This window comes from Malania oleifera, chromosome 2, assembly GCF_029873635.1.
Source record: "Malania oleifera isolate guangnan ecotype guangnan chromosome 2, ASM2987363v1, whole genome shotgun sequence".
Lineage (NCBI taxonomy): Eukaryota > Viridiplantae > Streptophyta > Magnoliopsida > Santalales > Ximeniaceae > Malania > Malania oleifera.
The window spans coordinates 16,137,279-16,162,161 of record NC_080418.1 but is presented as its reverse complement, the minus strand read 5'-3'; the positions used below and the strand labels follow the sequence as shown (position 1 = coordinate 16,162,161).

At 38.5% G+C, this 24,883-nt stretch overlaps 2 non-coding genes across 2 annotated transcripts; one reads left to right on the top strand and one right to left on the bottom strand.

Annotated features, from left to right (window-relative positions):
- Window positions 1-24,615: 24,615 nt before the first annotated feature.
- On the top strand, window positions 24,616-24,687 carry TRNAC-GCA (transfer RNA cysteine (anticodon GCA)). Its single transcript has one exon. It is a non-coding gene; the product is annotated as a tRNA-Cys (tRNA).
- Window positions 24,688-24,770: 83 nt separating this feature from the next.
- Window positions 24,771-24,844, bottom strand: TRNAV-AAC (transfer RNA valine (anticodon AAC)). The gene has a single exon. It is a non-coding gene; the product is annotated as a tRNA-Val (tRNA).
- Window positions 24,845-24,883: the final 39 nt, after the last annotated feature.

Sequence of the window (24,883 nt, the reverse complement as noted above, 5' to 3'; positions counted from 1 at the left end):
ATGTTGGGAAATTAAGATGAGAATTTAGGGTTCTATTCTGCAGTCTGAAAGCATGAACTTCAAAGTGATTTCTGTGTTTTTCCTATAGTGACGATTTCATAAAAACCATAGTAAACTATCGTCGATTTCTTTCCATATGGTAGGACTAAACCTTAAATTTGTAAAAGGCAGTATAAGGATATTTTAGTTAGATGGAAGTAAGGATAGTATTATGAGGTTTGGATTCTCAAAATAATTTGGTGTTATTGTAGGATGGACCGTGGAGGTAGTAGTGCTCACGCTAGTGGCGATGATGGAGCAGGGCCTTCTAATATGGGCGGCGGAGACTCAGATGCTGTTTTACGCAACATAGCTCAACAGGTCATGGATGAGATTGCACGAAGCTCTAGGGAGCAGGGAGACCCATTTGCAACCCAGCGGTGTACCATAGAAAAGTTCACGAAGATGAATCCTCCAGTATTTTCAGGAGTAGCTGACCGTATAGTTGCTGAGAACTGGATGCAAGCGATAGAGAAAATACTAACGGTGCTCCACTGCACCGATGAGCGGAGGGTTCTTTATGCCACGTATAAGTTGGTAGGGGAGGCCGAGAGATGGAGAACGACTACTGGATTACTGGAGGAGCAGAGACCTATACCAGTGCCTGTGACCTAGGCTCGATTCAGAGACATATTCTTTGACAGATACTTTCCTACCACACTTAAAGAGGTTAAAGTACAAAAGTTTCTGAGTTTGACCTAGGAACCAATGACAGTTCAACAGTGTGCAGCAAAATTCATCGAGTTGTCACAATTTGCCCCATATATAGTGCCAGATGAAGCTAAGAAGGGCAAGATGTTTATGAGGGTTTGAGACGAAATATATATAAACAGGTGGCAGTACTGAAGATACATGACTTTACTGAATTATTTGATAGAGCTACAGTAGCAAAGGAGAGTGAGTAGACATATGTGGGAGTACCGAACTAGAGGAAGAGGCCCACGCCTCCAAGTTTCCAGACAGGTTCCAGTCAGGGCCCATGGAGAGGAGACCGATTCAGAAGAGGCCATAGACAGATGACAAGACATCGAGGGTTTCAGGGTGAGCAGGTTTACCCTATTTGTCCCAAATGTGGTCGAAGGCATCCAAGTGAAAGTAGGATGGGAGAGAACATCTGCAATCGGTGTGGGAGACCCTGTCATAGGGCTTGGTCATGTTAGGGACTGCCGGCCTAGGCACCAGTTCACAGGCGATTTCAGGGTGGTTACCAAGCGCCCCGTGAAGGCCAGTAAAGGAATACAGCACCAGCGATGGTCTATGCATTGACGCCGGGAGACGCTAAGGTTGCTGGAGACGTCGTGACAGGTATTCTTACTACTTTGTCATATAAAGTTGTTGTTTTATTTGACACAGGTGCGACCCATTCTTTCATGTCATCGGGATATATTAAGTTAGTTGGGGTTGAGACACAGTTGTTAGATGTTGAATTGTTAGTAGCCACGTTGACTGGATCAGTAGTGAGGTGTATGAGAGTGCTTAAAAATTTTTCAGTAGGCATTTTAGAGAAAGTTCTACCAACCGATCTTGTGGTATTAGATATGCAAAGGTTCGATGTGATATTGGGTATGGACTGGCTGACTGCTAACCATGCCAGCATAGATTGTCATTGAAAAGAAGTGATTTTCAGACCCTCAGGTGAGTAAAAATTCAGATTTATGGGATCATGGGTGCACACCTCGCCACAGTTAGTATCGACAATTTAGGCAAAGAAACTGCTTCAGCATGGTTGCTAGGGGTATGTAGCTTACATAAAGGAGATGTCAAGGGAAGAATCGAAACAGACTGGTATTCCAGTAGTTAGGAAATTCCCAAATGTTTTCCTAGAGGAGTTACCTGGTTTACCACCAGATTGAGAGATTGAATTTGCTGTGGATCTTCTACCAGGGTCGGCACCGATATCTAAAGCACCTTACAGGATAGCTCTAGCTGAACTAAAAGAATTAAAAAACCAGCTGCATGAGTTGATGGATAAATGGTTTATCAGGCCTAATGTGTTGCCTTGGGGAGCACCAGTTTTGTTTGTGAAAAATAAAAATGGGACTGTAAGGATGTGCATAGATTATAGAAAAATAAATAAACTAACAGTCAAGAATAAATATCCTCTTCCTAGAATTGATGATTTATTTGATCAGCTCTAGGGGACCCAGGTCTACTCCAAGATTGACCTTTGGTCTGGTTACCACTAGGTGAAAGTTAAAGTTAGAAAACATTTCTAAGACAACATTCTAAACCAGATATGGGAATTACGAGTTCTTAGTAATGTCGTTCGGATTGACTAATACACCGATAGTGTTTATGGATTTAATGAATCGGGTGTTCCATCAGTATTTGGATCGGTTTGTTGTAGTATTTATTGATGATATACTGGCCTACTCGAAGAGTTTTGAGGAGCACAAGGATCATCTGAGGTTGGTTTTGCAAGTACTAAGAGAAAAGAAAATGTATGCTAAATTCAAGAAAGGTGAATTTTGGCTAAGACATGTTACTTTCCTCAAGCATGTGATCTTTGAAGATGGTGTATTAGTTGATCCGAGTAAGATAGAGGCAGTGGTGAGTTGGGTGAGACTGGGAAATGTTTAGGAGATCAGAAGCTTTCTAGGTCTGGCAGGGTACTATCGACGCTTTGTAGATGATTTTTCCAGATTATTAGGTCTGCTGACATGACTCACGAGAAAAAATGTGAGGTTTAAATGGACCGATGATTGTGAGCAGAGCTTCTTGGAGTTAAAGAGGCGGCTGGTTACTGCACCGGTACTGTCTATTCCATTAGGAGATGATGGATTTGTGATATACAATGACGCGTCCTAAAAGGGACTTGGGTGTGTGTCGATACAACATGGGAAAGTTATTACCTATGCTTCTCGGCAGCTTAAAGAATATGAAAAGAACTACCCAGTACATGACTTAGAGTTAGTTAGTTGAAGTGGTGTATGCCCTGAAGATTTGGAGGCACTACCTTTATGGTAGGAGATGTGAAATCTTTACTGACCATAAGAGTTTGAAGTATTTCTTCACTTAAAAAGAATTGAATATAAGGCAAAGAAGATGGCTAGAGTTCATTAAGGATTATGATTGTACTATCAGCTACCATACAGGAAAAGCAAATGTGGTGGCTAATGCGTTGAGCCGAAAGTCAATGAGTACAACATTGTCAGCAGAGGAGATTCAGCATTTGATTCAGATGGATTTGGAGAGGCTAGGTGTGGAGCTAATAGAGGATGGTAACTAGGCGTTTTTTGCTAGCTTGGTGATACAACCTGCCTTACAAGAAAGAATTAAAGCGGCTCAAAATAATGACGCAAAATTGGTTGAGATGATAAAGAAAGTGCAGAACAAACAGGGGGAGAAGTTCAGTATATCAGATGATGGAGCCCTATGGTTCCGTACCAGACTGTGCGTGCCTGCAGATGCTGAAATTAAGAGGGCTACCTTAGAAGAGGCACACAGATCCCTATACACAGTTTATTTTGGCAATACTTAAATATATCGGGATCTTTGAGAATCCTTTTGGTGAAGTGGCATGAAGAGAGAGATAGCGGAATTCGTGAAGCACCGTTTGACGTGCCAACAGGTAAAAACTAAGCACCAGAGACCAGTAAGACAATTACAGCCACTCTACATCCCCAAGTAGAAGTAGGACCATATTTCTATGGACTTCATTACAAGGTTACCGCCGCCGTTACATGGACAGAACGTCATTTGGGTGATTGTGGATCGGCTGACGAAGACTGCCCACTTCCTACCTATAAAAGTCAACTACCCTATGAATAGACTGATAGAGATACATTCAAAAGATAGTTCGATCTCATGGAGTGCCAGTATTTATAGTTTCAAACCGAGACCCGTGTTTCACATCACGATTTTGGAGAAGCTTACATGAGACTTTGGGGTCTCAGTTATCATTCAGCACAACTCTTCATCCTCAGACTGATGGGCAGATAGAGAGGACGATCCAGATACTTGTGGATATGCTACGAGCGTGTGTGCTGGATTTTGGGGGTAGTTGGACTAGTATATGCCGCTGGTTGAGTTCGCATATAATAACAGTTATCAGACCAGCATCGGGATGACACCTTACAATGTATTGTATGGTAGGAGGTGCCGTTCTCCACTATACTGAGATTAAATGGGTGAGAGTTGAGTTTTGGGACAAAAATTAGTGCAACAGGTGTACGATAAAGTCTGACTAATTAAAGACAAGATCAGTGCATCTTAGAGTCGGTAGAAAAGCTATGCAGATACTCGCTGCCAGAAGTTAAGAGTTTGATGTGGGAGATCAAGTGTTTTTGAAAGTAGCACCACTGAGAGGAATTATGAGGTTTGGGAGGAAGGGTAAGCTAAACCCTAGGTTTATTGGCCCATTCAAGATACTCGAGAGAGTGGATCCAGTCACCTACAGCTAGCGTTACCACCTACTATCTAGGGTACATGACATATTTCATGTTTCCATGTCAAGAAAATATGTCCCCTATCCCTCCCATGTGATCAGCTATGAGGAGATAGAACCCATATATACACTAGCATATGAGGAAACACTAGTACAAGTTCTAGACAAAAAAGAACAAGAGTTACGTATTAAAAGAATTTCATTAGTAAAAATCCTGTGGAGAAATCACGCAGTGGAGGAGGCCTCATGGGAGCTAGAGGAGGAAATACGATAGAAATACCCACAACTGTTTAGTGGGAATCAATAGAAGTTAGGGGTGATAATTCAGAGAAAATTAGTATTACTTATTTCAGTGTAGAGTAATTAAAGTATGAATATATATTAGATTATAGGATAGAAAGTGTTTTTGGTTTTGGGAGAATTTTCTTTATATATATATATATATATATATATTTGTAATCTTCCAGAATCCTAGTTGTAACCACGGTATTCCTTCGCCATAAGTGAGGGTAAGTAGTAAAATAAGTAGCCAATTTTCCTCAGAGGATGGTGTACAACATAGATAGCAAATTTCGAGGACGAAATTTTATAAGGAGGGGAGAATGTAAAGACCCTAAAAATAATAGTAATTAAATAAAGAGGAAAAAGAAAAATTTAAAGGAGGTAAAGCAGGGCTCTTCGACGAATGCCCTGGCTTCGTTGACGAACTCCCTTATACGGTTCGTAGACGAAGTTTAGTGTTTCGTCGACAAAGAGATACCGAGAGGGTGTATTTCGGACCCATTAGTTCGTCAACAAGTTATTTACCTTCGTCAACAAACTACCTTCTTCGCCTTGTCAACGAGTACACATGGCTCGTTGACGAAGCCACGTGTCAAGTCACCTATAAATATGCATAATCGAGATTTCAGCGAGGAGAAACAGTTTTTCCTCCTTTCTCTCTCTAGATTTCGAAATTCTTTGCGTTCTCTCTAGATTTTCAACGATAATCCTGAGAGATTCTCTACAACTTAGCCGGAGTAGAATTTCGATTTGACAAGTTTGGGAACCATCCCCAAATCAAGGTAAGTAGGTTATTTAAGGGTTATTTGGCTTGTAGGTTTTTTTGAACCCAGATTTAGTTGTAGATAATATTATACTGGTGTTTGAGATGATTAATTTTGGGTGTTGTGAATTCAAGGTTTTTGAGCTTATGCTGCAGGCAGGCTAGGGAACCTAGTGGGTGTGCTCAGGAACCCCGGTAAGTGATAAATAGTTTATAAATTCAAGAAATGTGAGTATGGAAATTATTCTGAAATTTTAGTTGGTTAACAGGGAAATATGTATGTGTATAATTTCAGGATTGTGAAATTATGACCGCCGTGGGCGTAAGCTAGAAATCAATAAACGAGCCTAATTTATCAGGTAAGAGAAATATGTTATGTTAGGAATTTAAGAAATTTTATCAGTAATATATATGTATTTCGGGGTATATTTTACAGAGTATAAATAATCTTTATTATCAGAAAATACATATTTCAATACAAGGTTTTTTTATTTATTTAGTTGTGTGGCATGAGTTAATATCAAAATAGTTCAAAATTTATACAGTTTTTCAGACTATCATGATCTACAGTATTTTTGCATAGAAATATGCTTTACCAGATTTTACAGAATTATGAATTACAGTGTATATACAGACAGATATTTTACAGACAGATATTTTATATGCAGATATTTTACAGACAGATATTTTACAATATTTACAGAATACCATGATTTCCAAAATTTTAAAATCATAACACTCAGATATTACAGTTTATTCAATCAGATATTACAGTTTAGTTAGATATTACATATCAGATATTATAGTTATTTCAGTCAGATATTATAGTATTTTCAGATCAGTTTTATAGTGTTATAGTTATTTTGGAATCATGATGAAATAGTAAAATTTATATATAGAATATTATTATACAGTATCGAATTCCTGATGAATTATTTCAGTCAAATTCAGTCAGTACAGCCCGGTACCGTTGCTATTTCAAATCAAAGTGCAACCACATATCTTAGATAGTGTGCAGATTTTTGTCAACCATGCTTTGGAGGGATTGCAAGCTCCCTAGTATTCTGGGTAGAGGTGGCCGGTTTGACGAGGAAAAGATCAGTTTCCGTGCCTGAAGGGATTGCAAACTCCCCAGTATTCTGGGTTGAGGAGGCCGGTTTGATGTTTGATAGAGTTTTCAGTTGACTTATCTTGGTGGGCTAACCAGAGTTAAGTCCCGCCTACGGGCCGCACAACCCTGTCATGAGAGGTTAAATCATGACATACAGATTTTCAGGGTAGTTTTCACAGATATAGATATATATATATATATGTACAGATTTACAGGATAACATCAGATATATTATAATACTTGAAGTATAATTAAATAGAAAGCTCAGATATTACTAATATATTTTAAGCCACATAGGTGTGAGTTATATTGTGGATTTTGTTACAGGCTATCTCAATTTCAGCTATTTATTAGAAAATTATTTATGTAAACTTTGTTGTCACACACTAGTAATAACATATTTCGTCTTACTCAGCATTGTTTCATTCCAATAATTTAAAATTTTTTAGGTGATCCAGTTAGACGAACATATCAGGCTCGAAGATAGGGAGGTCGGTTGCACTACCCTGTTTCCAGGGTAAGTGTTTCCAGGAGAAAAGTATTTTTGGGTAGATATTAGGAGTTTTGATAGATGATTTTGGAGAGTTATGTTTTTGTGTATATATATTTTGGGGAGATACTGAATTCTAGTATTGTGTATATGGTTGTACATTATTATGTTTCCGCTGCATAGATGTTTCCCAGTAATTGTTACAGAGGTATCAGAGTAAATGATTATCAGTCTGTTTATATTTTATTTAAATAAAATGGTGTGAATTTTGAGTTCGTTATAACTACATTTTGAGTCTTCCTCCTCTACACTTGCAGATTTTGACGCACCCTTAGACATATATCGACATTCCCATTTTCACCAAACTAATGCAAAAGAATTCTCATCCATGACATGATACAATATGTCTCTGTTCAAACAAAATTGAATGATTGCTCCCAATTCATTCCAAGTCATTGCATTCATGCTATTCGGTTGAAATTATGTATAAACCTTTCACCATGCCTTGCTGCACCACGAGATCCTTCAATTCAGAGGCCATACAACACATGCTATGATACCAATTGTTGTGAAATAAGGGTCTCTTCCAATAATGCATAGCGGAATGATGATATTGTTGTAAAGGATTGCGCATACACTTGCAACAATATCAAATGGTGAAATACAGAATTATTCCACAACCATAGCAATATAAAGAGAGTAAAGATAAGAACAACGACACTAGGAATTACGTGGTTCGGCAAAACCTACATCCATGGGAGCAATCGACAAGAGATTTCACTATGAAAATCAAAGATACATAATCAATGATATTTTCTCCTTCTCTCACCCCTTTCTTACTTTCTTCATGTCAAAATATGCCTAGAAGAACATATATAACAAGCCCTCAGAGGTTTCCCTTCGAATCCCCAATCGTCACACTGTTCAAATTCAAAATTCAAATAACTTCTTACAACCCAAGCGCACTTGTCAACGAGTACAGGGGATTCGTCAACGAGACAAAGAAGCCCATTCATCGACAAATCTATCCTCTCGTCGATGAGTCTCTAACTTTGAGATTTTTTGGCTCTCAGTATCTACTCATCGACAAGCACAGAACACTTGTCGATGAGTCTTTTGCTGCTAGCACAAGAAGACTTCTCTCACATGTTTTTCTTCCTTTGTTTGTGATCCCACTAAGTATAAGAGTCACACGCAAATATAACACACCGTTTGTGGGAACCTTTGGGAGGTTTTTCCATCCTTGACCATGGTCGCATCGCATAACTCAAAGTCAAAACCTATCGTGGGTAACCAGTCACCCTAGTCAATTCATTTTGCACTGATAGACAACCATAGTGTACCATTAAATGAATTTCTAGCCTTCCAGAAAAGGGTAGAAGACATGTTTACTGTAATCCTATATCAGAATAGGGATTGTGAAGAACATGGTCCAGAGGCTAATCGAATTGAAGCAGTGTCTGATGGGAAGCTTGTAGCCCCACTAGAAATCGTTGCTAAGGCTTATGATCCAACAAAAAAAGTAGAGGATGCAAATAGTGTGAGCATTTACAAGCAATGGCCCCACAAGCTTGAGGAAAAGTTAAAAAAAAATTGACCAATTGGAAAAGATAATGAAGGAAGTGCGTGACTATCCCTCTGCGGGGAATCATAAATCAAATATTCGGACCCTCCTTTATTTGATTGAGCGTTGATACAATTGCAAGGCGCACCTAATGCAATCATGTGTCAAGCATCTATAGCCACTTTAAAAGGGAATGTTAGGGTATGGTAACAAACTCTAAAGTCCGACTCTATTGGGTCCTTTTCTGAAATAGAGCAGCAGTTTATAGGAAATTTTGTCAACAACCAAAAAATGGAAAAAATCTTGACTCATCTAATGAGTCTTTTTCAAGGAGAAAAGGAGACACTAAAAGAGTTCATACACCGTTTTGTCAACACCACCTTAGAGATTTGAAACTTGGATCATGGGGTGGCAATAGCATCATTGATGATAGCATTTCCTCTAGGGGATTTTCTAAATTCGCTAGGGAAAAAATCTCGAATCAATATGGGAGAACTAATGACACGAGCCTATAAATACATAAATCTAGAAGAAGTTATGACCACAAGAAAGAGCCGGGCCGATTTAAAAAGGAAGGGTCCAAAGGATATGGATGAAGTAACTAAAGTAGAGAAAATGCAATAAAGTAGTAGACAATTCAACAACCAAAAGAAGGCAGGAGCCACACCTAAGTTCTAGTTTTATACCTTTTTGAATGTCCCCCAAACTGATGTCCTGATGCACATTAGGGAGAAAGGCTACATATCCTAGCCAAAACCCATGCACACGCCGTAATACAAGAGGAGCACCTCAAAATTCTACAAATTCCATAAGGATCATGGGCATGACACAAAAGATTGTGTCCACTTGAAAATGAAATTGAAGCTCTAATAAGAAGGGGACACTTTTCCAAGTTCATAAAAAGAAGTGATTGTTGAGCCGAAGCACGTAGTCATCAAAAACCAAAGGCTGAGAAAAAAGAGGATAAGCTTGTGGGAGAATTTGTCGTGATCTTTGGAGGACCAACCAATAGAGGGGACAATAGAGGTGCTAGGAAGTGATATGCAAAGCAAATTTTTATAATCGAGGATCGAAGGCAGAACCAGAAAAAGCATAAACAGAAGGAGATAATCACTTTCCCCAAAGAAGATAAGGAAGGTGTACAACAACCACATGATGATGTGTTGGTGCTATCACTACTTGTTGCTAATTATCGGGTAAGAATGATGTTGGTAGACAATGGAAGCTTGGCTAACATAATCTTTTAGTTGATTCAACAAGAAATGAAGATGGGAAAGGGAGTGTTTGAAGCCTATCTAGATGCCCTTAGTCGTATTTGGAGGAGACGTGGTCCATCCTCTAGGTACAATCACACTACCGTTAACCATGGGGACAACCCCGCAGCATGTCGCCTTTATGACTAACTTCCTGGTGGTAGATCGTCCTTTCATTTACAATATAATATTGGGACGCCCCACACTCAACGCAACTCGGGCCGTAACTTCTACCTATCATTTGAAGGTTAAGTTTCCCATCCCGAACGGAGTGAGGGAAATGAAAGGGGACCGATGGCGACTCGCAAGTGCTATGTAATGGCTATAAAAGGAAAAATAGAAGGATGAGGTGCCTTGACCATGGAAGACGTGGAGGTGAGGAGTGAGTACTCTCAGATCAGCACACTAAATGAGGAGCTGGTCAACGTTCCAATAAAGAAAGACAACCAGGGAAAGTGCATCCAGATTGGGACCCAATTGCCAGATTCATTGAAAACAGAGCTTGTGAGATTATTAGGTGAGTATGTAGATATCTTCACCTGATCCACTGACAATATGCCAGGAATCGATCGCACGGTCATCAACCATAGGTTACAAGTAGAACCTAGCCATCGTCTAAAAAAAAACAAAAGAAAAGGAGTTTTTCTCTTGAATGAATCAAGATAATCAATAAGCAGGTAACCAAACTCTTGAAAGCTAACTTCATCAGGGAAGTTAATAACCTAGAGTGGCTCAGCAATGTAGTTCTGGTAAAGAAGTTAAATGGCAAGTGGTGGACTTGCATTGACTTCATAGACTTCAACAAAGCATATCCCAAGAACAGCTTCCCTCTTCCTCTAATTGATCAGCTAGTGGACTCCACATCTAGATATGAACTCTTAAACTTCATGGATGCATATTTAGGCTACAATCAAATCCACAAGCACCCACTATACAAAGTGAAAACTGTCTTAATCACATAAAGAGGGCTTTTTTGCTATAGAGTGATGTCGTTTGGGTTGAAAAATGCAGGAATAACTTACCAGAGGTTGGTGAATAAGATTTTTAAGGACCTCATAGGGAATACCATGGAGGTTTATATGGATGACATGCTAGTGAAGAGTTTGAAATCTAATGATCATGTGGGGGATTTGGGAAGAACATTTGAGTTACCATGCAAGTACGAAATGAGGTTGAATCTAACCAAATGTGCATTCAATGTTTCAACGAGAAAATTATTAGGATTCATGGTCACTCACAAGGGGATAGAGGCAAATCTCGATAAAATACGAGCTTTGATGGAGATATGGGCCCCATAGACCAAGAAGGAAGTGCAAATTTGAATAGGAAGAATTACATCTTTGAGCAAGTTTGTCTCCTACTCAAGAGATAAGTGTTTGCCATTCTTTAAGGCGTTATGCAAGGCATGGGGTGATGAGCGGGATAAAACCTTTGTACAACTTAAACAATACACCAGTTCTCCATCCCTCTTGACCAAAGTAGGTACTGGAGAAGATTTGTACTTGTACCCAGCTTCTACACATTATGCAGTGAACATAATCCTCGTCCAATAGGAAAATAGGCAGCATAAGCCCATATACTACACCAACAAGGTGTTTCGGGAAGCAGAGATCAATTACACACCAATAGAGAAGGCTACTTTTGCAATCATTTGTGCGGCTAGGAGGCTAAGGCCTTATTTCCAAGCACACAGAGTAATCGCATTAACCAACATGCCTCTAAGACAAACCCTCCAGCGGCCTGAAATGTCAGGAAATCCGTAAAGTGGTCAGTCAAGAGGGTAAAGTGGTCAGTTGAGTTGAAAGAATTTGACATCCATTATAAGCCAAGGCCTATAATTAATGCCCAAGTTCTAAAAGATTTTATCATCGAACAAGCCTATGAAAAATCAAAATATGTGACAGTATGGATGCTCCATGTGGACGGGTCTTCTAATGGAACATGAGGAGGTGCAAGTTTGATCCTTACAACCCTAAATGGATAAGAGGTGTAGTACACATAGCGGTTGGAATTTGCAACAACGAATAACAATGTAGAGTATGAAACTCTATTGGTAGGGCCGCAACTCTTTATGTCCCTTGAGGTGAGAAAGCTTGAAGTTTTGAGTGACTTTCAGCTAGTAGTAGAGCAAGTGAGAGGTGATTTTGAAGCAAGAGAACCAAAGATGAAAAGATATCTAACAAAGGTATTAGAATGTATCAAGATATTTTCAAAATTCTACATTAAGCACATTCCTTAAGTAGAGAATGCCAAAGCTAATGCATTAGCAAAGTTAGCCTCAACTTTAAAGCCAGATTAGGAGCGTGCAGTATACCTAGAGCAAATAGGAAAACTAACTTATAAAGAGATCATCATAACCACATTAAAAGAGGAGGAAGGCTAGAGAAATGCTATGGTAAAATATCTCCAATATGGATGTTGACCTGATGATAGGAAGGAATCATTGAAGCTAAGAAGGAAGGCAGTAAGATGTATGATAATAGGCAAAGAATTGAATCGACGATCTTTAACACTACCATATTTATGATTTTTGGGCAACAAAGAAGTGGAGTATATATTGAGAGAGATTCGTGAAGAGGTCTGCGGTAACCACCTAGACGAAAGAGCCTTGGCTCACAAAATTTTACAATAAGGATACTATTGGCCCACTATAAGGAAAGATGGGCTAGAATTGGTGAAATGATATGACTGGTGCCAAAGATGTGTTAACATACCCCATTCACCCATTAGTACGTTATCTCCCTTGACCAGCACGTGTCCCTTTGCACAATGGGTGCTTGACATATTGGGCTAGTTGCATCAAGCAGCAAGGTAATGAAAATTATTGGTGGTTGTCATATATTACATTATAAAATGGGTGGAGGTTAAAGTATTGTCTCACATCACGAAGCAGAATATCACCAAGTTCATTTGGACTTTCGTCATATATAGGTATGGAGTGCCTTGGGCAATATTGACATACCATGGAAGGCAATTCGATAGCAATCATTTTAAAGTTGTTTGTTTCAACTTGGGCATGAAGTTGCTCTTCACGTCTGTAGCATACACGCAGAGCAATGGATAGGTAGAAAATGTAAACCAACCCATCCTTCACGGCCTAAAAACTCACCTAGAATCGGCACAAGGTAGGTGGGTGGAAGAATCCCCTCCATTATATGGGCATACCATACCACCTGATGAACAACCACGGGGGAGACTCATTTCCTACTCACCTTTGGAATATAAGCTAACATCCTTGCTAAGGTAGGAAGCCACTCGTGGACAACACTTTAACGAAGAAGGGAACAATGAGGAGCTCAGAGCAGAGTTAGATCTACTAGAAGAAAAGCAGGACCAGGCCTAGATCAAGGTGGTAGCGTGCCAATAGAGGGTGACGAAATACTATAATGCTCGGGTTAAAGCTCGAATTTTCTAGCTGGGGGATTTGGTGTTCAGGAAAGTGCGAAACAATCTTGGTGATTCAACACTCAGCAAGCTGAAGCCTAGTTGGGAAGGACCTTACCAAATAGCAATATAAATCAAACCAAAAACATACATATTAAAAGACTTACGAGGGAAAGAGATTCAAAACACATGGAACTCATAAATGTTAAAAAAATATTATCAATAATTTGTATGCTTTTTAAACAAAAGCTCGTATAAAGTAATTACATAATAAGAGTTATACAAGTGAAAGTCTCAACTCCCAAAATTGCCTGCTTCCTTTACCTCATTTTTTTCTTCATCCTTTTCCTCTTACTTTTCTCCCGACGGAGGCTCACATTGCCATACCTGGCAAAGTAGATGTCGGATGCGTCGATGTGGGGGTACTTTATCTTGAACTGATCTCAACATCTGTGAAAGCCCCTACAATACGATTGGACTCTAAATTTATTTCTATCAAGCTAAAACTCTTCATAATTCTAATAACCAGCTATAGCGGAGTCAACAACAGCCGATATCTCCACATTTCAAATCCAAGCAATCTCTTCCTCAAGAGCCTTCTCTCGAGTGGCACTAGCATTCAGTTGCGTTTGTAAATCCACCACCTATTACTGGGGCTCCAAGGGAACCCTGTGCATCTCACTAACTTTGCCCTTTAAGGTGAGGTGAATGGCTGTGAATTGAAAAAAAAATAGTAGGTAAGCAGGATGAACATGCAAACATGTATTTATAAGCACCCACTACATGCTCGGTAAGACACATGAGGGGTAGCTGAAGTAAGGGTTTCAGAAGCCTCATCTTCAACTCATAAACATCTTCCAGGAGCACAGCGTGCTGGAGGGCAGTACTGGAGCCAACTGGGTCATGCAAACCTGACCCCTTGAGTATAGTAGCTGGATGTGGCAGAGTAGGAGCCTCATTAGGAGCCACACACACACACACACACACACAGGGCAGTACATTCGAAATATGAAAGATAAGGTGATGACCAAATGGAATAGACTAAATCCGTAGCACATGAGAATTTTGCTCCTTAAGTAACTCAGTATAAGGGATGGTTCCTTGACGAGCCCTGAGTCAGAGCTCTTCGATAATGACCTATTCCATAGGAGATAAACAGGGGAGAAGGTGACACTAGCAGGCTGCAAAGGTGGCAAGATTAGATGCTAAGAAAGAAGCGTAGAAAAATAAAAGGAAGGACATGAGAGGACATATCACCATCGAGAGAGGTTGCCTAGGTTCGAGACCCATAAAAGTTCAACTCCCTGGAGGTGAAAACAAAACTAGACTTCCGTTGATGAATGAAGGAGGCACCAAAAGTGAAAAGTTTAAATTTTAGAGGTAGTTAAAATAATACACCTCATTTTTAAAAGAATGCTTCCTCATTTGATGACAAAATCGAAATAGCCTAACTGTAGTGTTGGCCTAACAAGGGTTGAAATTCTTATTTTGATGATAACAAATCAAGATAAAATTGATGTGGTTTCAAGTTGAACTATTGTAGGAAGCAGATAATAGAAAGCTTAAGTGTTTCAAAGCTAAACTCAGTGATAAAAGCTCAAGATGGGCATATTCTATAAAAGCTTGAAGAATGAAAGAGTATCGAAAGCTCAAAGAATGCTTAATGATCAAGGAAAGAATTCAAAGCAAGGACTTTCATGAAGACTTAAGAAGCTCAAGGGTTTAGAGTCTTAAGAAAGTCTTTATGTACGCACTTCATGTAAAGTTCAATATAAATTGAATTGAAGTTCATTAAGAATAAGAAACTAAGAAATCAATTTTCGAAGACCTTAAAATATGTTTTCTTAAATTAAAATAATAAAGTTCTCAAATGAGAAGAAGTTTTCAAAGTTAAATTTAGTTTTTTTGAAGCCAGGCGACTGCCCAATTCAAGCAGGTGACTGCTCATTTTAGAATTTAAAATATGGTAGACAGTAGGGTCCCAGGCAACTGCTAGGAACCTGCTTGGCATCTGGGTGGTCAAGCCAGGCACCTGCCTGTGCTTTGGTAGGTAGAGTTTCGGGTTTGAACTATGGCAGGCGACTACCAGATCGTGGCAGGCAACTGCCATTCGAATAGTATGTTTAAAACTCCAACGAGAAAATTTTTAAATTTGGTTTCTTAGGGCACTACTCTTGTTGAAAACTTGGTACATACTCCAAGAAAACTTGGGGGACAAGGTATTAACTTTTAAACATCTATAAATAGCCCTTAAGACAAGAATTTTAAAAACCAAGAAAAATTATCAACAATCAAGAATTCTAAAAGTGCTCTAAATCTCTCTTGTTCACATCTTGCTTTCACTATTGAGTTGCTGTTGATTCTAACTCCGAATTTGTGTCTTCAAAGTCTAAATCTTTCAATCCAAGGAAGATAAATTCGGTGATTTAATTCAATCGAGCTTCAATCTCTTTATATTGAATTACATTGAAGTATATTGTGCTGATTATTGTACTAACCTACTCTGTTTGAGAGTGTCTCTTGTACACAAATTCTTTCCTATTTCTTTGTTATTTATAGACGATTTAGGGTTGTTGGATCGTTGTAACCAAGCGAGGGGATATTATTTGGAGAGGTTTCTCTTCCTGAAAAAGAGGCCTTTGTAAAAGATTTGCTCCACTCGGAAAGGAGCATTCATAGTGGAATCCTTTAGTAGTATTGGCCAAAGTCGAGGACGTAGGCTAGGGATAAGCTGATCCTCGTAAAAACTGTAACGACCCCGACCTACCACATGGGTCCGGAAAGCTACTTTAGTGACGTCAGTGTACCTGATACCTTATTCATCAAATATAAAACACACATACGCAACGGAAATAAAATATAAAATCCTCAAATTACATTACCAGAGTTTTAATTATCTTTATACATAAATATATCCATTTTCATATAATTACATCCCACAAAACTAAACAAAAATAAAATCTCTATCTACACACTACCTACATAAAAGTCACACCACTAGCCCGGCTCCTCTAGCCTGCTAAACCCGATCTATAGGATTCCCTCAAAAGACAGTTTGTAAAGTAGGGGTGAGGCACAACTCAGTAAGGGAAAGACTAAATTAATGTCAGTGTGTGGCCAACATGCATTTAGTGTATAGAAAATAACCAGTTTACTAAGCAGATAAACACATTTATGAAAACATTCTTATTTTACACTCACACACACAATTAGCCGAGGATAGGGAAGATTGCCCACCCATACAAGTAGCTTCCCTCTGTTCTAGTACCATTACTACTACCAGGACACTCACCTTTCTTAGTAAGCTCTTGAAGTTATCTTATTAATTAACCATATTCACATAAATTAACAGATATGCATATAAGACACTCTCTATGACAAACACGCCATTTACATCCCCATGGCACGGGTTGTGCGGCTCGAAGATTGGACTAATGTCGTGGGGGATCCACCCAGATAGTAGTCATCTATATTCTCTGCTAACATACTCCGCGAGTACACGCAGCTCCAACTAATAGTCCGATTGCCCTCACCCAATGGTGCATTCACCTCACGTAGTCAAATCGGACAAAACCACCCTACACCTCTCAGTACAGGTGTGGGCGCACACGGCCACATAATAAATCTCTAGCAATGATACCGTGCTCACACTACACTGGTCCCCAGGGTTCCTAAAACATATCATGCAATTTAGATAATAGAAAATACCATTTAAAACATCATTTCACATATATTTCTTGTTATTTCAAAAACCCGCCCCCCAGCCAAAAATACAATCCGGTATATAGTCATCAATTAAAACTCGGCCCTCAGCCATCAAATAATAATCCTGCCTTTTGGCCAATCAAACAATACCCGACCATCGGCTGTTAGTTCAAACCCCTGCATTTCATAAATAGTTTCAGTATTTTCACAAACATTTCTAGTATTTTTCACAATCCCAAATCTAGATATACAATAATCCTTATAAATTAAATCATCTGCCACATAATTTTCCACATTTTAAAATATCCATATAAATAAACAAGTTTTTCACCGTTCATTTTATTCAAAAATATCATACCATATATCTTATGTTTGTAAAACTCATTTCGAATGGTTGGTTTTCAAAATAACTTTTAAATTCCCAAATAAATAAATAAATATATTAATTTAATCGGTTCAAATTAAATAAAATTCCTGACTTAACTTAATCCCCCTTACCTGATTCCTAAAAAAGGTCCGCTAATACCTCGGCTTACGCCCTAGGCATTCAAAAGTCACTGAGCCCTGAAATTCAAATTTCACCATATTATTCGCCACAATTCTTAGAGTAATTTTTCCTAAAATTTTCTTAGGTTCTGAATCCCCTAAATAGCTTAATAAAAGCCTAAATTATCAAACTTACCCCAAATTTAGGATTGGTTTGTTCCAGCTAGATTATAGAGAATCTCTCAACGAGTCTCCTGACAATTTCCATTCGTTAATAGGGCTTATAGTTTAAAAGAAATTAAGGAAAGTTTGAGGTTTACCCCAGGAGATCTGCCTACGCCAATCCCACGACAGATTTGCTCCAGTAGAAATGTCAGTGGCAACGAGCAAAGCCCAACAATATTTTCAAATTTTTAATCGGCTGAATAACGGAGAAGAGATGGAGGGAAGTGGGAGAGAGGAGAGAGGAGATAAATGATTGTGCGTAGACTGAAAAAAAAAAAGAAAAAGAAAAGGAAGGCTCCTGAACATTTATATATATATATATATATATATTATTATTATTATATTATATTATTATAATATTATATTATATAATTAATAATAATTATTTAATTAATTATTTTAAATTTTTTAATAATAATAGTAATAATAATAATATTATTATTATTATTAGGATCACTACAAAAACATGGTGTTCTTCTTACCCTATTTTTTAAATTTCAGCACTATATATTGGATGTGTATGTTGTGCAAGGCTTGAATAATTAAAAAAAGAAGACTCTTAATCTATAGAAAGTATGCTTTCATTAACCGTTTGCGAAAACCCACAAGAGAGTACATTGGTTAATTTGTGGAAATTTTAATTAAGAGAACGCAAACAAATTTCCAAAACAGGGCTTTTCAAATTACATACAGGGTTGCTTGCAAAAGATAAAGTTACAATTTCATAAGAATCTTTAAATTAAGATTGGTTTGGTATTTGGTATTTGTGATTGTTTAATTGGTTGTTTGTGGTGTAATTTAAATTGTGAATTGTTTTATTTACTTAAGGCTGCCGTGTGTTTTGAAACAAGTAAGTAAAATCTAAAAAGAACCTAAAATTTTCAATAATCCAATTCACCCCCCTCTTGGGATCACTATTCCACTTTCATGTAGGTTGGTGGCCCTTGCATATGAGGAGAGCCTCAAAGCACACCAGAGTAAGGTATGAGTTGGGGGCCAGTTGGCTAGGTGATAGATTGTAGAACCGTAGGACATTAGAAATGAAAGGCTGGAAGGGCAACCTAGGCTTGGCCTCAAAGTAGTATAAGCAAACTTTGTCTAGACCTGGCTGGAGGGCCAATTTTGAGCCGCTGGGTACCCTGAGGCGAATAGTGCGTAGAATAAAGTACAAGTTGCATAGGCTTAACAAATCATTTAGGAAAAGACAAGATCTAGCACCCCTTATACTAACTACTATTGAAGATTGAGCCTCATAAGTTTCCATTTTTACAAAGCTCCTAAAAGAAGAATAAATAGAAAAATAACATTTTTACTCGTCAGAAAATATCAAAAGGAAACTTCCTTTGGGAAACTTTTGAAGAACACATGAAGAACACGAAGAACACGTGAAGAGCACTAAGAAGAACACATGAAAAGTGCACGAACAATAAAGAAAAAACCAACAAAAACTTAAACATCTAGATAGAGAGGAAAAAGAAAAAGACAAAGGACGGAGGCGTACCTACTGCTATGGGAGAAACTTCCTCCAGAGATAAAATATATAAAGTGGAGGAAGCAATTTATAGACTCATGGTGGTGCGAATCCTAATGGTGTGAATTCCAATAGTGTGAATCACTACGGCGCGCATCACAAATGGCGTGCATCACAATGGTCCATCTGATGAGCATCGCTTATAAAACCCCGAAGACACGTCCAATTGATGACCACAACTCACGAGGTAAGAAAAGAGTAAGCATGAATCACCAGAAATGAGCTATCTGATAAGCATAACTTATGAGACCTCGAAGACACACCTAATTGATGAGCACAACTCATGAGGCAAGCAGAGAGTGGGCACAACCCACCAGCAATGGCCTAACCGATGAGCACAGCTTATGAGACAAGAAAAGAGTGAGTATGACTCACTAGCAATGGCCCAACTTATGAGCCCAGCTCATAAGGCATTGAATACATGCCCAATTGTTGAGCACAACTTATACGGCAAGCAAAGAGTGAGCATGACTCACCAATAATGACCCATATGATAAGCACAACTCATGAGGCATCCAAGACATTCCCAATTGATGAGCACAACTCACGAGACAACCAAGTATACGCCAAGGTTCAAATTGAGCTAAAAAGATGGGCAAATCAACTCGGAACTAAGCTGAACAATGTAGGAATTAGCTCAGATCGAGCCGAACAGTGAACGCATTGGCTCAAATTGAGCCAAGATATAAAGTAATTGGCTTAAATTGAGCTGAACAATGAAGCAACCGGCTATGATTGAGTCAAACATTGAAACATTTGGATCATATTGAGTCAAATGACGAAGTAACCGACTTGAATTGAGCCAAACACGGAAGCAACTAGCTCAGATTGGGCTGTATGTTGAAACAACCATCTGAGCCTAACAGTGAAGGTATCAAGCCAAACAATGAACATACTTGTAATAACCCAAGGAATTTTTCAGCATCTCGTTGACGAACACAGGAGATTCGTCAATGAGGATATAAGAGGAGCTCGTCAACGAGGACAGGTTTCGTTGACGATAAAATACTGAGAGAGGTTTTTGGGGCAATTTGAAATTCATCGATAAGGGAGGAAGTTTGCCGATGAAATTCCTTAAGGACTCGTCGATGAAATGACATGTCTCGTCAACGAATCAGGGCTATAAATAGTGAAAACTCAGATTTTTCAGCAGAAAATTGACGCAAAAACTTCCTCTCTCTCTCTCTCTCTCTCTCTCTCTCTCTCTAAAACGTCTCCCACTCCTTCTCTCTTCAATTTCGGGTCCGTTGTTCGCCGGATTGAAGATCTGAGGCCACCGCGACACTCCTAACGAAGTTCTCTACAAGTCTGCTAGAGCTGATCATTGGTGAAGTTAGTTTGGAATTCATCCCAAACTCAGGGTAAGGTATTTTATTTAGAATATGCTTTCCCTGCAGTTATAGGAAATGTTGTATGTAGGAAAATACTGATGTATTATTCTGGGGGATGTTGTTTTCAGGGTGTTGAGTGGAGAACCCTATAGGTGTAGGGCCAAAGTTTAGTGAAGACTTTTCAGAAACTATGTAAGGGAAATATGCTATGCTATGAAATTTGAATATATTAATAGAAATTTTACAAACATGCATGTATACCAGTATTTATGTAGTTTTTATAGAATATGTGATTTTAAAGTATGTGTGGTCTGAGTATATATTATTTGATATGAAGTTTTATACAGTTTTTCAGTATATCAAGTTGTATAGATATAGTTAGATATTTATAGATTTTATACAGACAGAATATATATACATATACAGTTTTTATTCAAATGATTACACGGACAGATATATATAGTATTTATAGATGTTATGTTTTTCCTAAATGTCATAACACTCAGAGTATACAGACAGATTATACAGATAGAAGATATAGACAGATTATACAGTTATAACATCAAAATGCTACAGATATTACTGTATTTACAGTACATAATTATAGTGTTATGGTTATTTTGGAAACATGATGAAAACAGTAAAAGAGTATATAGGTAAATGTATAATATCAGATCCTTGTGAAAAGATTACAAACAGATGCAGATACAGAATACAGAGCACAATATCATTGCTAATACAGATAGAGTGCAACCACATATATCAGATAGTGTACGGGTACCGTCAACTGTGCTCGGAGAGTATGCAGCTCCCCAGTTCGCTGGGTTGAGGGGGCCAGTTTAACGAGGTAGCAGCCAGTCCCACACTTAGGAGAGTATGCATTTTGGTCGGGTTGAGGTAGTGTAGAGTATAATGCCTTTTCTGGAGGGCCGACCAGGTTAAGTCCTGCCTACGGGCCGCACAACCCTGTCATGAGGGGTCAAATCATGACATATAAAGTTCTAGGGATAAAGCACCGTTATGTATATGTATACAGTTTTACGATATTTGATAAATATAGTATGATATTAATAATATGAAAAGTAGAAAAACTCAGATAATACAGTTGTGTTTTAAACTGCAAAAAATATAAGATATGCTTTACAGATTTATCATTTTATTATAGCTTAAATGCTATTTAAAGTATATATGTAATTTAGTCGCCACACACTAGTAATAGCATATTTCCACTTACTGAGCGTCGTCTCACCCCTTTACTTTACCACTTTTCAGGTGAGTCAGCTAGACGAGCAAATCAGGCTCGCGGATAGAGAGTTGACTTGGTTACCCTGGTGGTAGGGTAAGTTTGTAACAGGGTTTTGTATTTTTGGGGTAGATGATACTGGAGGGAGTAATTGTATATGACTATGGTCTGAATGTACTGAATTTTGGTATTGTATAGTATATATGGTTGTATGACTTATGTTTCCGCTGCATAGGTATGATTATATATATATATATATATATATAAAGAGAAAATGATGTAAATTTTGAGGACGTTACAATACTAGCTCGGGTTGAGTCAAACATTGACGCACTTGACTCAGATTGAGCTGAATAGTGAAGGCATAGACTTGAATTTAGCCAAATAGTGAATGTGCTGGCTCAAATTGAGCTGAACACTAATGCACCTAGTTTGAATTGGGCCTTATTTTGAAATAACCATCTGAGCTAAATAGTGAAGGTGTTGACTCGAACTGAGTTGAACAATGAATCTACCGGCTTAGGTTGAGCGGAACAATGAAGGCATCGACTCGGATTGAGTCGAACAGTGAATGTATCGACTTGGATTGAGTCGAACAGTGATGCACCTAGCTCGGATTAAGTCGTATATTGAAGCAACTATTTGAGCCAAACAGTGAAGACATTGGCTCGGATTAAGCCGAACAATGAAGCACCTGGCTCGGACTAAGTCGAGCACTAAGGCCACCAGCTTGGATTATTGGGCCGAACAAGAAAGCAACCGACTCAGATAGAGGTAACTTGTATAATAACCAACTCGACAAAGAACACCCAAATTGAGCTGGTCGCTCCGTAATTAGCTCGAATTACGATGGAAGCTTGTATTGTGGACCTCGAAGCACTCTCAAATAAAAGAAACCTGTTTAAAAAATTCAATAGGAAATTGGGGGGGGGGGAGGGAACTGATATATCCAAAATTAATAGACTCATTTACGAAGGGATACGGTTGCGAAACCATCATTAACACCCCTGCATAATCGATATGCTAAAGTCAATATACACATTAATGAGGGGAAATAGTATTAAACCGCAATTCAAACCCCTAGATAAATGCCCTTAAATTATCCATGACCCCCATATACGTAATAATGCACATACAAATGCTAAATAGAAAGACAGTCAACCTTCACTAATATAAAATGGTACTCCGAGAGGAGGTAAGCATCTCATTCTTACTCACTTTTCTATTACTGTTGCAATCCGAAGCCTCCCACTTTTCTAATACAAGCTGACCCATTTATAAACGGGTCAACTCAGACCCCACCTGGTTTATTAAACGGGTTAGATGGGTTCGGGTCGGGTACTCGTCGGGTGACCCATTTAACTTATTATATATACATTATAAATGAAACCCTAGCTTAGTCCCTAGCTACCCATCTCTAGATCTAATACATCCCTCACTCTCAACCTCAGCCATTAGGACCTCACGTAGACACCTAGATAGGAGATGGCCAGATCTTATTCTCAGCGCCCGTCGCCCGCTAGCCCATCGCAAGTTCGTAGCGGCAGTACCCCCAATCTTTTGAGCCTCCTTCCTCAGCTATTCCCACTTGGACTCTTGCAACTCCATACTAGGAGCCCCCATTTCAAGATACGCGATCCGATCTGGATCCATCCCTTTTCACTTCCCTCTTTTTCCTTTTCCCACTCATTTTTCTTCTTTTACTTCTTCTTCTACAATGGCAGTGGCACAGACACAGTTACTTGTACTATTGTATAACCATTATAGTTGAAATTTTGATATGTCGCTGCATTTCTTGTCTCTAGTTCTTCACAAAGAGAGAGAGAGAGAGGGAGAGAGAGGAGAGAGAGAGAGAGAGAGAGAGAGAGAGAGAGAGAGCCGATGCCCTCTATTGCTCTAGGGTTTTGTTGCATAGTGGGTGAAGTGGAATCAAAGCTCTCGTCTTTAAGGACTTTTCCATGGCTGGCGGCTGCATTGGCAACAATGTAAGGGGTTCCTTTTGTCTTCATTGATTTCTTTGGCCCTTGGAGGATTAAGAGAATATGGAATTTGTAAAAATACACCTCTCTCTTTCTCAATCATCTCTGTTTTTCTCTCTATTTCTAGTATGGGAGTAGTAGCATAGTGGTATTCCTTGCTTTTCAATGTCTTTGTTTTTTTTGTTGTTGCACACCGTTCTTCCTTTAATATAATTTATTGTTTATATAGGTGTTTTTTTTTAATTATACTTTTTAAAAAAAAAAATTATTGATTAAAGAGATGTATTATTTTTTATATTTTATGTTTTTTTATTGAGATATTAATAAATAAAATGAAGGAGTGTTTTTATTTTATTATTTTTAAATATGTCATTTTATATAAAATGTTTAAATTTTTTTAAAATAAATAAAATTTATTTTTTAAACGGGTGACCTGTTTATTAAACAAACGGGTTTGAGTTTATATACTAGTTACCTATTAATAAACAGGTTAATCCGAACCTAAATTCGTTTAACCCCAACCTGTTTATGACCTGCCCGAATCCGACCTATTAACCCGTTTTGCCACCCCTACCTTAGGTCCTTCAAGCCATTTACGTTTAATAATGCAACACATTTTAATGTCTTTTGTTGACAAAAATAAAGTTTAATAATTCAATCAATGCTCATTTGGGAAATCATGGTGGTGATGTTCTTAAAATTTTGGTCGGTTACATGGAAAATTTTTAAAAATATTTTAGGACCTTATTTTAGTGGACCACAAGTTCAAACGTGGGAGAGCCAGCAGGAACAAATCTTGACAATTGGATAGATATATAATGTAACACGGCATGCAACCCAACGGGTCCATAGCTCAGTGGTAGAGCATTTGACTGCAGATCAAGAGGTCACCGGTTCGAACCCGGTTGGGCCCTTGCGTGTTTTAATGTTTTATTTTTCCCCTCTGCCGAAGTGATTGAAAAATGTCAAAATTCACAGGAAGAGAAAGAAAATCCTATGGCGTCGCCCGGGCTCGAACCGGAGACCTTCAGTGTGTTAGACTGACGTGATAACCAACTACACCACGACACCACCATGGCAACGAGGCCTCTTGTGTTTTACATATAACAC